We start from the raw sequence: 14,775 nt of genomic DNA on the forward strand, positions 1-14,775 counted from the left end.
GTGGTTTTATTTTTAACTATTTTTCCTTATGATGTTGCAAATGTGGTGTTGTAATATATTGTTGTAAGTCAGCTTCCAAGAAGTTTCCCCGAAAGGCTGGGTGTAAATTTATTAAATTAAGAAATAAAATAAATTTCACGTTGCAGCAGAAAGTGGCAGAGCTAGTAAACAAGTTTACAAACCATGGTTTTCTGTTGTACTCATTACAGGGCTAGAGGGAAATTTATATAGAAGGATGGCTTGTTTGGACTGTATTCTAGGTCCAAACAGAGGCCCCTAAAGGGATAAGATCTCTCTGTTCTGTGTTTTATCAATAACAGATTGAAAATACATTTAGTGCCTTATTGGAGCTGGGTTTTTGAACTTGCAGGTGGAGGATGAATTAATAATTACCGAGAAAATTCTGATTTTATTTTCATTTTCATAGTAATTTATAATAATGGCATGGCACACTTTTAAATATTGCTGAGAATGTATAAGGGATAATGATGCCTAAAACCATCAAATAATCAGTTGGGCACCACAGTTCAAGAAGGACACTGACAAACTGGAACGTGTCCAGAGGAGGGCAACCAAAATGGTCAAAGGCCTGGAAACAATGCCTTATGAGGAACGGCTAAGGGAGCTGGGCATGTTTAGCCTGGAGAAGAGGAGGTTAAGGGGTGATATGATAGCCATGTTCAAATATATGAAAGGATGTCACATAGAGGAGGGAGAAAGGTTGTTTTCTGCTGCTCCAGAGAAGCGGACACGGAGCAATGGATCCAAACTACAAGAAAGAAGATTCCACCTAAACATTAGGAAGAACTTCCTGACAGTAAGAGCTGTTTGACAGTGGAATTTGCTGCCAAGGAGTGTGGTGGAGTCTCCTTCTTTGGAGGTCTTTAAGCAGAGGCTTGACAACCATATGTCAGGAGTGCTCTGATGGTGTTTCCTGCTTGGCAGGGGGTTGGACTCGATGGCCCTTGTGGTCTCTTCCAACTCTAGGATTCTGTGATTCTATGATTCTATTCTATTCTATGAGAGAAAGAGCTTGAGGAGATCTTTGTGCAGAAAACATTTGAGTTCCAAAATGAGGTTTTGATTAAGAGGGGCGACTTAAAGGATTGGCATCTTTTATGGATGACAAACTTTTCTTTCTACATCATAAGCATAAGCAGTGGAAATGGTAGCATGGTTGAAAATTGGTTGTGGTGAGCAGAGAAAACACCTACAGCTCTGTTAATAGTTCAGAATATTAAAAGACAAGTAAGGTTTTATGGTTGTGTTGTACAACTATTCCATCTTATGTGAAACACATGTTTTATTTAAACATTGGACTGCCCTCCCTTCCCCTCTTTTGCTTTAATTGTGTGTTCAACACAACAATGGCTTTCTAAGTCCTGGATGTTCTCACTTGGGAGATGAGATCAATATGCAGTTGTAATTTCTGAAGCTGTCCGTTGGTACTAACTCACAGGTTTCATTTACATGCAATGCTAAACTGTGTTTAGTGTTAAAAAGATGAGGCTGTGTGTGGGTTGCGTAAATTTCAGAGTGGATCCTATGCTGTAGTTTGGGTATGGGAGTTGAGTCCCTGACCTAAACAAACACATAATATAATACTGAAAATGAGGCTGTCTCTGTACACGTCTAATGCCATTATTAAAAGAACAGCGAGTCCTAGAAGAAAAGTGTGTGAGCATGTGTGTGAGAGAGAACGCATTTCTGCTTTGACTGCATTTCTTTCTCTGTCACCGGAATGTGACCACTTTGTGTAAAACTGCAGTCAGTGTATCTTTTCATGAACACATAATATATGCTCTTTTGAAGTGCTGTGTTCTGATGAATGGCCTTAGCTTTCACCTAAAACACACCAGGGTGAGTTTTTGTGGAGATTTCTGCTGCCACAACCGTCTCCTGCTGCAGATGGAAAATAAGAGCTACCGAAGAGCAAATAATTTGGTACAACATTCATTCAGCCATAGTGTGCATTGTCTTGCAGCCCACATCTCAGGGGCTCATTATTTCCGGGAGTATGGGGTAGTAACCACATGAAAGTTAGCAATATATTTCATTGAGATGGGCAAATTGGAATGGCTTGGAAACAAGTGGTGCTCTTTCCTCAAAAGTCAGAAAAGGCTTGTTTTTCTGAGCCAGTTTTAGTCTGGAAATTGCCCCTCTCTCCCTCACATTCCTGCTCCCCTTAAACCCCCTCCTCTCACCCCTTTAAATTATACTTACTGTGTGAATAGGAGAAAGAAGGCGTTCAGATGTTCTTATTTCCCTCTCTGGTTACATGTGGTGGATAAGCTTGGAATTCTTCTCTGGTTGGGATTTTATTCCAAGCTGGAGAAGAATTTGGGAGCTTGTGAAGCTCTCCTCTCCTTTGAGGTAGGTTTTTAATGGGCCACAGAGCTCAAATCTGAGCCAGAGCTTTCTTTGGCAATTTTTTTGGACATCTTTACTTTTTAAGGAGATCGGAAGAGCCTTCTGGATCAGACCCCTGCCCATCTAGTCCAACATCCTGTTCTCATAGTGGCCAGTCAGCTGCCTGTAGGAAACCCGCAAACAGGATCCAAGCACAAGAGTAGTCTCCTTCCCCCTGGTTTCCAGCAACTGGTTTTCAGAAGCACTTGCACATCCCATTGTGAAGGGAGAGCATAGCCAGCATGGCTAGTACACAGTACATAGTATTACAGATGTGGTCACACCATAGATTTATATCTATGATTTGGTCAGCTTTATTTTTACAGTGGTGCCTCGCAAGACGAAAAGAATACGTTCCACGAGTCTATTCGTCTTGCGGTTTTTTCGTCTTGCGAAGCAAGCCCATTAGCGGATTAGCGGATTAGCGCTGTTAGCGGCTTAGCGGATCAGCTGATAAGCGGCTTAGCAGATCAGCTGTTAAGCGGCTTAGCGGATCAGCTGATAAGCGGCTTAGCGGCTTAGAAAAAGGGGGGGAAAGGGAAAAAACCCCTCAGGAACTCACAAGACATTTTCGTCTTGCGAAGCAAGCCCATAGGAAATTCGTTTTGCGAAGCGCCTCCAAAACAGAAAACCCTTTCGTCTAGCGGGTTTTCTGTCTTGCGAGGCATTCGTCTTGCGGGGCACCACTGTAGTTCCTTTCTTGATGATCCCTAGCATGGAAGTTGCTTTTTTCAGAGCTGCCACATTCTGAGACTGATGTTAAGTAGACTTCTTATTTATTATAAGCTCAGGATAGAGTATTTGGCCCCCTTCTATTTTAAGCCTCCCCATAACCATGTGAAGGAGGTTAGGTTGGGAGATAGTGGCCCAGGGTCACCCAGTAGTCCTCAGAGAATTGTAGAGTTGGAAGGTACATCAAGCACCATTTAGTCCAGCCCCCTGCAATGCAGGAATCTCAGCTTGCGGTGGGGCCCCCATCCAATTTGAAACCATATTGGGCATCGCTTAGCTTTGCAAATGTACTAACAGTTTTATTATGAGGAATTCAATGGTTCTATGATTTACACTATGGTTAGCAGACGTCCCCGTTTCTCGGGGATAGTCCCCGGATTTACAAATCTGTCCCTGGACAAAATCCGTCCCCGGAATGTCCCCGGATTTCATTTAATGTCCCTGGATTTATATTTTAAGTGTTGTAGATTTATTAGTAGCGAAAGAATGTTGCGTGATTGGTTCAACGGCACAAGACACATCATATGGGGACGTCTGGCAAGGCAAAATGGCGGGCGCCACTGCCAAGGGGGAACCGGGGATGTCAACTTGGGGAACCACTGACACACACACACACACACCCCCTGGTGACCCAAATTGAGCCAGGAGAGAGAGCACCCGGCCACCAGCCTGACTGCCCAGCGGTGCTCCGGGGCCATGAAAACCCCGGAGCCAATGCAGGGAGAAGGAGGAGAGGAGAAGAAGAAGAAAGAGAGAGAAAGAGGAAGGAGAGAAAAAGAGGGGAGCCCCAACCTTGCCGCGCTGCTGCTGCTGAGAAGAGGTAGGAGAGCACCAGGAGGGCAAGGACTTGCGGCGGAGCTCAGGCCCGAGCAGAGCCTACTCCATGGCAGCTAGTGCTCCAAGAGAGCCCAGAGGAAGGCTGTACAACATAGGAGATCACAGAAGAGAAGATATTACTTCTTTAAAACTTTTTAAATAACTTCTTTTTAAATAACTTTTTTTTCTCCTTTAAAAGAAAAAGTGTCCCCGGATTCTTTGAAAAAAATCTGGTAACCAACCTTAATTTGCACCCAGGTCTCCCCAGTCCTACACCAACACTAACTACTACATCTACAGCTGGCAACTGTGATTGCCACAAACCATCCCTTGGCTCCAAGTCAGAACTGGCAATCTATTTGAAACCATGGTTTCCATTTCTGGTCCTGGGGCAGGTTATGACGCTGGGGAATTTGGGTCACAGCACAGGGACAAGATAATGCGCAGCCCTTGTCTTCTAAATACCCTTATTTAAATACCTTTTGTACTCTTGGAGTACAAGTATATTACGGTGAATATTTTTCAGCTGTGAACTAGGAGGATGAGAATTATTTTGGATTAAAGAGTATGATAGTTTTTCAGCCTCAGCCAGCAACTCAACCACTCAGCTTCCTTCCCAGTTGCTAAGTTTCTGCACTCAGTTTGATGCTTGCATTTTTTCTCCAGTGCTGCAGCTTTGCATGGTTTCCAGGATTCTGAGCTACATCTGAGGTCACTTTCCATAAAATAGACTTTTATCCTAGTTAATATGTCCCTGGGTGTGTCACCTCTGTCCTTCCCCTATGGTATTATATATTTTTTGTTCTCATGCGTGCTCTTCTTCCCCATCCCCTAAAGGAGTCCCTTAACAAGTGCCTTTTCATCCTCCTCAATGTGCCAGCCTGTTTCTACTGGCTATAAATCTAGCCAGACAGCATCTGTGGGAAAAGTACACATCCTCAGACTCTTGCCAATAATCGTGTCCACATCCTGCAAGTCGAGAGAGGAATTTCATTAAATTGCAAAACTCCCCCCCCCCAAAAAGCACAGGTGAAGAAACACAACCAAATCAAATATCCTTCCAGTAAGCAAAGTTTATTACTGCCCCTGTGGAAGGTGGGGCTCAAAGGTTCAGTTGTGTTGAAGTTGAATCTTAAGTTCTCCTTGTTTAAAAAGAAAGGGGAGGATCAAACATGGATTGCCTTCCCAATCTGGCCCACGGATGGTCCAGGAATCAGTGTGTTTTTACATGAGTAGAATGTGTCCTTTTATTTAAAACGCATCTCTGGGTTATTTGTGGGGCCTGCCTGGTGTTTTCACATGAGCAGAATGTGTGCTTTTATTTAAAATGCACCTCTGGGGTTATTTGTGGGGCATAGGAATTCATTCACCCCCCCCCCAAAATATAGTCCGGCTCCCCACAAGGTCTGAGGGATGGTGAACTGGCCCCCTGCTGAAAAAGGTTGCTGACCCCCTGCACTTAATATTATTATAACTACTATTATTATTAATAAACAAATGTATACTTCACAGTATAAAGCCTTCAAAATGGTGTGCAGAGTAAAAACAATAAAGCTATAAAACAATAAAATCATTTCAACAAACTCTAAAACAATAAAGCTGTCCATACAAACTCTAAAAACGATCAAACAGTTTTATCAGATATAAAATTGATCTTTCACAAATGGCTGGGTTACACCTCAGGGAATTCCTTTGTAAACAAACATGTATTCAGTAGATGCCTAACACCATCATTCTAGGTACCTGCCTGATTTCAGCCTCAGCTGCAACACTAAAAGTCTGGTTTCTTGCTCAGGCTAAACGTGCTTTGAGTTCCCCATAGAGTGGTCAAGGCAGTCCCTTGGATATCCTAATCCCAAGTTGTTTAGGACTTTGATTGCTAAAAGCAGCACCTTGATTTGTGCCCAGTAACAGACTGGCAGTCATTGTGACCAGTTCACTAAGAACTGTTGAGCTTACTCAGGAGTATAGTCAGGATTTTGTACAGTGAGCCTGCGATAATTTGAAAATATGGAAAAATCCATACCTCTTAATGCTTTTTGACAACCTAGTTGTGATGACAAACAGAGTTAAGGAGCAACCTGCCGATTCGGTAAATTGAGTAATGGGTCCTAATCTGTGTGAAGGGATGTGAGATGTTGCTTCCTTAAACATTCTTGGCTACGAAAGGCAACAAGGTGTATCATGCAGGAGTTGGGATTTCATTTATTTATTTAAGGCAAGAGAACCCAGAAGACAAGGTTGGATGATAGGGGTGAAACACTGTGGCCGATGGCCACATAATATCTGTACTTTTCTCCTTTAGTGTCTTCTAAAATCACTAGGCTGCAGATATTGCTGTCTCTCCATTGTAAGTGGAAATAACCTTCCAGCAGGCATGGGGGAAGAATAGATTGAAAAGGGGTGTGTTGTGTGTGTGTGTGTGTGTGTGTGTGTGTACGCGAGCATGCATGCATGCCAGCTAGTTTAACAGATTTTAACATCAGCCTCTGCCACGAATTATTTGATGGGGAGACACTTTTCTTAGCTCTCAGAAATGCATAGGTTTCCATTCCTGCTGTGTTAGTGATGAACCATCATTCCGTCAAGAAAAAAAAGGAAGCTCTGGGAAAGAAAGCAATTTTTTGCCACCCATTAACATATGAAGCATAGCTACTGACAGGCACCACAGGCTATTCTTACGTTCTTATGTAAGCTAGGAAACAAGGTCTGTTTGTGGCACAAGAAAATCCCTCCTTTGAAAAGGAGACTCTTCCCCTGGTGACACAAGAGTTGGGTGATGGATCGAGATGTGCAAGGGATAGCGTTAGTGTGCGGGATGGGGCTGAGATTAGAGGCTTAGGTAAGCAGTGCCACTCAGCTCCCTGGAGATGGTCTAGGCGCCGGGAAGAATGGCAGATGAAGGTGATGGATTACATGGAACTGGCAGAAATGACTGGCAGAATTCGAGACCAGGGAGAAGAGTCGGTGGAGGAAGATTGGAGGAAATTTAAAGACTATTTACAGAAACATTGTAAAATTAATATCTGTTAGAAGGATGTTGGAATAATATTATATGATTTTAGCGGGAATGATATAAAGGATTTGGGAATAACTGACTGTTAATTGGTGAAAGGAGGAAAAGTAAAGTTACATTATATTAAGACAATTTACAGGACAAAAATTTTAAAAAGAGGGAAAGGATTTGCTGAAGTGGATAATTGACCTAGAATACAAAAAAGGGAGGTGTGAGGAGGTCAAGGAAATAAGCTAATGAAAGATTAGTAATGAGGAGATCTGATGTATTTTTCTTTGCGCTTTTGTTTTTGTTTAATGGGTTTTATTTCTCTGTTTTTTTTATATTGTGATGTGTTGTTTTGTTTTTGTTTAATGTCGTATTTTTACTTTTTCTTTCTGTAATTTTTAAAACTTTAATAAATATTATTTTTTTTAAAACAGGAGATGGTCTAGGCTCTCCTCTTTGGCCTGGTTATTTTTGTTTTGTCTTTATGAGTGCCTTCAGATTATGTGTTTATGTGATTAATGTTGAATGCAGCCACCTTTGTGTCCTTTCTGGTGAGCTTTGATGGGGCATTTGGCTGGCTGATGCTAGGAATAGCATGTTGGACTAAATGAACATTGGTCTGAGACTGCAAGGCTATATGGAATCCCCCCCCCCAGGCCCTGAGTAATGTTGGAAAATGTCTGGAATTCTCCCAGGTTTCTGAGCATCACCTAGAACCTGGGTGGCCAGAGTTGCAAAATCAACTTGGAGTCACCTGGTGAAGACTTCATAAGGCTAAGAAACAGAAGACATGCAACTTCTATTGCTGCTCTTCTCTCCCTGTGAGCCATCTCACAGTCCTTTCTCCTGGGGGACGTGGGTGGCGCTGTGATCTAAACCATTGAGCCTCTTGGGCTTGCTGATCAGAAGGTCGGCGGTTCAGATCCCCGCGACGGGGTGAGCTCCCGTTCCTCTGTCCCAGCTCCTGCCAGCCTAGCAGTTTGAAAGCATGCCAGTGCAAGTAGATAAATAGGTACCACTCTGGCGGGAAGGTAAACAGCATTTCCGTGCGCTCCAGCTTCCATCATGGTGTTCTTTTGCACCAGAAGCGGTTTAGTCCTGCTGGCTACATGATCCGGAAAGCTGTCTATGGACAAACGCCAGCTCCCTTGGCCTGAAAGTGAGATGAGTGCCGCAACCCAATAGTTGCCTTTGACTGGACTTAACCGTCCAGGGGTCCTTTACCTTTACCTTTTACCTTTCTCCTACTGCTGCTACCACCTCCTATGCTCTCCTAATGAATCCTCCTTCACTTCTTAATCCATTCTTGATGGTAGCCCATTCTGTCAGTGTTCCTCAGCAGGCCCTTTGTAGCTTCATCAAACACCAACTGATTGATCTCCTTTGGCAACTAGATCCCTGTCCATGTATCCTCATTCATGCCCACCTCTCTGCTTTTGCATGTGTTCTCTCTTTCACTGCAATGCACCCGGCTACATATTCAAATATGTAACCTTAAACTACAGGAAACGGAGCAGGAGTTATGCATTACTTCATGATCTTTCACATAAACTTGCATCTAAGTCGCTTAGTACTGGGCTGTTCAGGCAGTTTGTTCCAAGAGTCTTGGATGTGAGCCTGTGTCCCTAGTTGCCTCCGCAAATGTGTGTGCGCGTTTGTGAAACAAACTTAATAAAATGAAGTTGAATAACATTAGAGATGGCTTTCTGAAATTAGGAATGCAACTTGGATGAAGGTGCCTGAAGGGAAAATATGCCAAGACATTACAGAGGGTTGATATGATGGTGTTTGCCCAGGCTGCTGCCTGTGTTTATGTTACTCCTTGAAAATGTTGTTTGACAGTTTGTGTGCATGTGCACGATTTTGAATTTGGGGAAGTCTTTGGACTGTCAACGATACAGTACCTGGAGTCTGGGATGCGGGTAGCGCTGTGGTCTAAACACTGAGCCTCTGGGGCTTGCTGATTGGAAGGTCAACGGTTCAAATCCCCACGACAGAGTGAGCTCCCATTGCTCTGTCCCAGATCCTGCCAACCTAGCAGTTTGAAAGCACGCCAGTGCAAGTAGATAAATAGTTACTGCATCGGCGGGAAGGTAAACAGTGTTTCCGTGCACTTTGGTTTCCATCACGGTGTCCCGTTGCTCCAGAAGCAGTTTAGTCCTGCTGGCCACATGACCCGGAAAGCTCTCTGTGGACAAACGCTGGGTCCCTTGGCCTGAAAGCAAGCTGAGCGCCGCAACCCCATAGTCGCCCCTGACTGGATATAGCTGTCCAGGGGTCCTTTACCTTTTTTTACCTGGAGTCTGTTAGTGCAGGTGCTGTGATTTATCTTTGTCCCATGTTAAGCTTATTTTTGTTAATAGCTGAGATCTGCCCCACTGCACTCCTATCCGAGAATATCTCTTTTATTTTCCATATCATATTCATTTTACTGGAGTTAGTTTTGGACATAATTTGGTTGGGTGAATAGTGAGGTGCTTTTTTAATAGCTTTGATTTTGAGGCTGAAGATAAACGTGGGCAAGTGATCTTGACCAGACTGCTTCTTTGATGCCTAATGAACTTTCCGCCAAAGATTATTTCCACCCTCCAACTCCCAGACATTTTTTGTTTTGCAGGATCTTCTATGATACTGCTTTTATATGGGAATTTGGGAAGCTGCTACTGGGCTGTCACCAACTGGTCAAAGTCTTTTTGAAAATAAGGTTTTTTTTTTAAAAAAAAATACTGGCAAGGTTCTCCTGCTTTTAACAGTTGTATAAGAAATTCCGCAGCTGATGCTTTTCCCAGTGTGGCGATTCAGTCATGAGGAAAGTTTTTTGGCTATATGGGGAAATAAGCTGGTAAGGCTACAACTAAAAGGCATCAAACTGCTCAAGATGGTTCATGTCAGATGCTGCCTGGTTTTGAAGAAAGACTCTGCTTCATGCTTTTGCTGTTATCCACACTGTTAGGTAAATTTAACCAATCGCTCTTCACAGGGCCATGTCTTGCAGCAAGTTATGAGCGTGTTTTCACCTCTTCCTTTGTTGTTTGCTGTTTCAGAGTTGTGGAATGCTGTGAAGACTTCCCTGGCCCCACAGTCATAAACGAAATACGTTTGGAACTATTTTCAGCTGAAGGATATCTTTCCTCTATTAAAGGTACCAAACTTTATCCTTACTGCCTCAACAGACTTCATCTTTGTGTGGAATTTCAACCAGTTTTTCTCCAGATCCTAAAGCACACGATAGAATGTATATCTGCTGAGAAGGGCCTTGTAAAACTCTGGTATTAACTGGGCACTTTGCAGAGATTTTGAGATTATAGTATGCAATAAGATTAAAACATTTTAAGAACCTAAGAAGAGCCGGACTGATGTCCAAGGCCCATCTGGTTCAGCATCCTCTTTTCATGGTGCTCAACCAGGTGCCTACAAGGCAAGCCCGCAAGCAGGACAGGACAGCCCTCTTGCCACTTGTGACTCTCAGCAACTGGTATTCAAATGCATACTGTCTCCAAAAGTGGGAGCAGAACGTAACCAGCATGGCTAGTAGCCATCGCTAGCCCTCTTTTTCATGATTTTTTCTTAAAAATATAAAGCAATGTAGAAACGAAATGAAAAACAGTAACAATCTTCTTTTAAAGCCATCTAAGTTGGTGGCGCTGTGGTCTAAACCACAGAGCCTAGGGCTTGCCGATCGGAAGGTCGGCAGTTCGAATCCCCACAGCGGGGAGCTCCCGTTGCTCTTTCCTTCTCCTGCCAACTTAGCAGTTCGAAAGCACCTCAAAGTGCAAGTAGATAAATAGGTACCACTCTGGCGGGAAGGTAAACGGCGTTTCCGTGTGCTGCTCTGGTTCGCCAGAAGCAGCTTAGTCATGCTGGCCACATGACATGGAGAAACTGTCTGTGGACAAACACCGGCTCCCTTGGCCAATAAAGCGAGATGAGTGCCGCAACCCCAGAGTCGTTCGCGACTGGACTTAACGGTCAGGGGTCCTTTACCTTTACCTTTAAGTTGGTGGCCAGCACTGCCCCCAGTGGGAGTGAGTTCCATAGTTTGGACTATGTGCTACTTAAATAAGTACTTTATTTTATCTTGTCTTGAATATTTCAACATGCAGCTTCCTTGGATGTCAGCGAGTCCTGCTGTTAAGAGAAAGGGAGAAAAACTCTGTCCGTTTATTTCAGCATTTTGAAAAATGAGGGTGATATAAAAGCACAAAAATACATAACATAGTGACAAACAAACAAAATAGCCCACTCCCATTTTAAAAGGCCATAGATTGTTTAATTATCCAAAGGCCTGGCAGAAGAGAAATTTTTTTGCCTGGCACCTAAATATATTTCACTTCTTGGTTCTTTTGTGAAGCTCAGGAGACCATTCTCTGTGAATTTGAGATTCTGAATCTGTGAACTGAATTGAGCTTCGTTATCTTTCTGTGGTTGGAGAAGACCTCTTGCCCAGGGACGGGCCTGTTGTAGATCTTTTGCTCAGCAGCTCACAGATGCAACGGAGACAGCCTTCACGTTGAGAAGGAATTGTCTACATTGTGTTTAAAGGTAAAGGGACCCCTGACCGTTAGGTCCAGTCGCGGACGACTCTGGGGTTCTGGCGCTCATCTCGCTTTATTGGCCGAGGGAGCCGGCGTACAGCTTCCAGGTCATGTGGCCAGCATGACTAAGCCGCCGCTTCTGGCGAACCAGAGCAGCGCACGGAAATGCCACTACGTTGTGTTTAGGAAACATAAAAGAAGATGGCTTGGCTGGTGGGTGACTTGGCATGAAATAAATAAATGGGTTAGGATCACAAAGTGAACCAGGGGAGGCAGGCAGAGGGTCTTCTCTGTAGTGGTGCCCGCCCTGTGGAACACCCTCCCATCAGATGTCAAAGAGATTAAACAACTACCTGACATTTAGAAGACATCTGAAGGCAGCCCTGTTCAGGGCAGTTTTTAATGTGTGACATTTTAATGTATTTTTAATATTTGTTGGAAGCAGCCCAGAGTGGCTGGGGAGACCCAGCCAGATGGGTGGGGTACAAATAATAAATTATTATTATTATTATTATTATTATTATTATTATTAGTATTAGTATTAGTATTATTTATTTGGAAAAGAACAGGAAGCCAGTGGAGCAGCAGCTAGGCCACTGGTCTCTACTGGGGGATTCTGACGCTTGCTGCTAGGCAGATGGTTGAACATCATATCCTAGAACTTCATGTGTGGGAGAAGTAGGGGACCAGTGTTCCTCCAGACATTGCTGGACTCCAGTTTCTATGAGCCCCTGCCAACATATCCAGTGATCAGGGATTAACGGGAGCTGTGGTCCAGCCATGTCTGGAGGGCCACAGGTTTCCCACCCCTGAGGCATGGCTTTCTGGTGCCCAGGCTTTTCTCTTTAGCTCTGCAGGGAAAATGACTTCAGCTTAGCTCATCTGTTTGCTCTTCAGATCTTGCTCCTGAGCCTCTGTAGATCACGTGATTTGGTAGCTACTGCTCAGCGTGAAACCAAACCCTCTGAAGCAGCACTGTCCTTTCTCTATGTGGCTTTTGAGCAATTTACTTTGTGATTTTTTTCTTTTGAAAACGAAACACTTGAAGCATAAGATTGTCTGATGGGTTTTGGCAAGGATTGGGAGAAGAGCGTGGTCAGTCAAAACTTGAGTACATAAATATCTTCTCAAATCTAGTGCAGAATGAAGGATGCCGAGAGACCTTATTGAATAGAGCCTGGTGGGTGACCAGCTTAGTGATTTCCTATTTCCTGGAAAAGTGCAGCAGGCTTCTCAGCAGTGGGAAAACTTTAAGTGGCTGGGATGAGATTAGAACAAGAGGTTTGCTCGCTTGTACCTGCTTTTTCATGGTGCCTTCCCACTGAGCATGTCCTACATAGTTCTGCCTTCAAAAGCCTGGCTGGAAGTAGCAGCTCTTTATTTCTGATGTATAATTTACTGTGTTTTTCCTGGCGCGCCAGCCTTGTTTGTATTGGTAAGTGTGTGTTCTCTGCGTACAGCCTGCTGACAATTTTGTAGGCTGAACATGCTGTGCTTGAATATACTTGGGTCTTTGTGAAGTGCTTTTGAATCACAAAGTTGAGTTAATAAGCTGGGTCGAGTTAGCCCATAAACGCTTCCTGTTTCCATTTGCCTTACTTTTGTTAAATAGATACCAAAGTTGCAAGTCTGGGTTCCTTCAGGATAGTCCCATGGACATCGTATGACAGCGCTATCTTAGTTAAAAAACGGAAAAAACCCCCACGAATTCTCTAAAATAAAATCCAAAGCCAGCCCCAGAACGAGGTTTTGGGGCTCCTTATAGCTTGTCATTCTTGTTTTGTGGCGTTTTTTAATGCCAGGCTGTCATGAAACCTGAAAGTTTCTGAGCCACTACAAATTATTGTGATTAAGTGCCTCCTCCAGACATGCCCCATAAATGCTGTGGGTCAAAGAAACAAGCCTTTGTTATTTAGTAAGAGGCAAATTAAGATTTCAGCTTTCTTGGCAAGTCCTAATTTAAATTTTAGACAGCTTACGTGGGAGAGCCACTGAGATGCGTTGCCTGAGAAAGACAAGCAAATGCGGCAGTGCCTGTGAGAGATGAGCGAATGCTGAAGCTTGAATCAAGGGTGGGGAACCTTATCCCACCTGAGGGCCACATTCCCTTCCAAGAAAGCTTCTAGGGGCCATATGTAGTGGGCAGAGGCAAAAAGGTGGTGGGGGATGTGATTTGTACAGTAGACTGTATTGCAGCCATGCGTAATTCAGGTTTCTACACACGCCCACCTCTTTTCATCAAGGCAAGCAAGAACCATTATCACGTTATGAGAATACATTCTTGCCTGGCAAAAGCACCTGAAGATGTGGGAAATGACCTTTGTGGCCTCGGGATACTGCCAAGGCCTGACTAGAGAGGCCTGCATTTGGCCCCTAGGCCTGAGGTTTTCCACTGCTGTATCAGTAAATAAACCTCCTGTCTGGGAGCAAAACAGTAGAGCGGGCAGGAAAGACTTTTGGAACACTCTTGGCATCTTCTGTAGATTTTTAGATTGCTCTTTAGGATTTTGACCTGGGTTCGCATTCCCATCACTAAGTGCTTTGGAGGCAGGTGCAGGTAGCTAAAGCTAAGGACCCCTGGACGGTCAAGTCCAGTCAAAGGCGACTATGGGGTTGCAGTGCTCATCTCACTTTTCAGGCTGAGGGAGCCGGTGTTTGTCCACAGACAGCTTTCTGGGTCATGTGGCCAGTATGACTATACAGCTTCTGGCGCAACGGGACACCGTGACAGAAGCCAGAGCGTACAGAAACGCTGTTTACCTTCCTGCCGCAGCGGTACCTATTTATCTACTTGCACTGGTGTGCTTTCGAACTGCTAGGTTGGCAGGAGCTGGGACAGAACAATAGGCGCTCACCTCATCACTGGGATTTGATCCACCAAACCTCTGATCGGCAAGCCCAAGAGGCTTAGTGGTTTAGACCACAGTGCCACCCGTGCTGTGCATGCTCACGCAAGGCAGACACAACACCTAACTTACTCCCACGTTGAGTTTCTTAGAGAAGGCAGGATAAACTAAATACTCTCTCATAAGGTATTTTTTTTAATAGGTAAGACACTAAGGGATATAAAACAGGAATCATCTCCAGGTTGACCTCTGTGGGGAATTGTGTTCTTCCTGATCCTTTTATCAGGAAATGCTGGGGATTGAACCTACATTCAAAGCTTTGCCATTGACTCATGGTCCAGCCAAGAAGGCTTATGGCCTCTTTTCTCTCTCTCTCTCTCTCTCTCTCTCTCTCTCTCTCTCTCTCTCTCACGCACACGAACGCGCACACACA

General features: G+C 44.1%; 1 protein-coding gene across 5 annotated transcripts in view; it reads left to right on the forward strand.

Annotated features, from left to right (window-relative positions):
* The window catches only part of FAM168A (family with sequence similarity 168 member A), a 175,761-nt gene that overhangs the window by 24,266 nt on the left and 136,720 nt on the right, over positions 1-14,775 (forward strand). For all 5 annotated transcript variants that reach the window (XM_081860773.1, XM_081860775.1, XM_081860776.1 and 2 more), the window contains exon 2: positions 10,006-10,103. The gene's annotated coding sequence lies outside the window, so the exon portion shown is untranslated. The remainder of the gene's footprint in view (positions 1-10,005; positions 10,104-14,775) is intronic.

Source organism: Podarcis erhardii (genome assembly GCF_964252035.2).
Source record: "Podarcis erhardii genome assembly, chromosome: 4".
NCBI classification, from domain to species: domain Eukaryota; kingdom Metazoa; phylum Chordata; class Lepidosauria; order Squamata; family Lacertidae; genus Podarcis; species Podarcis erhardii.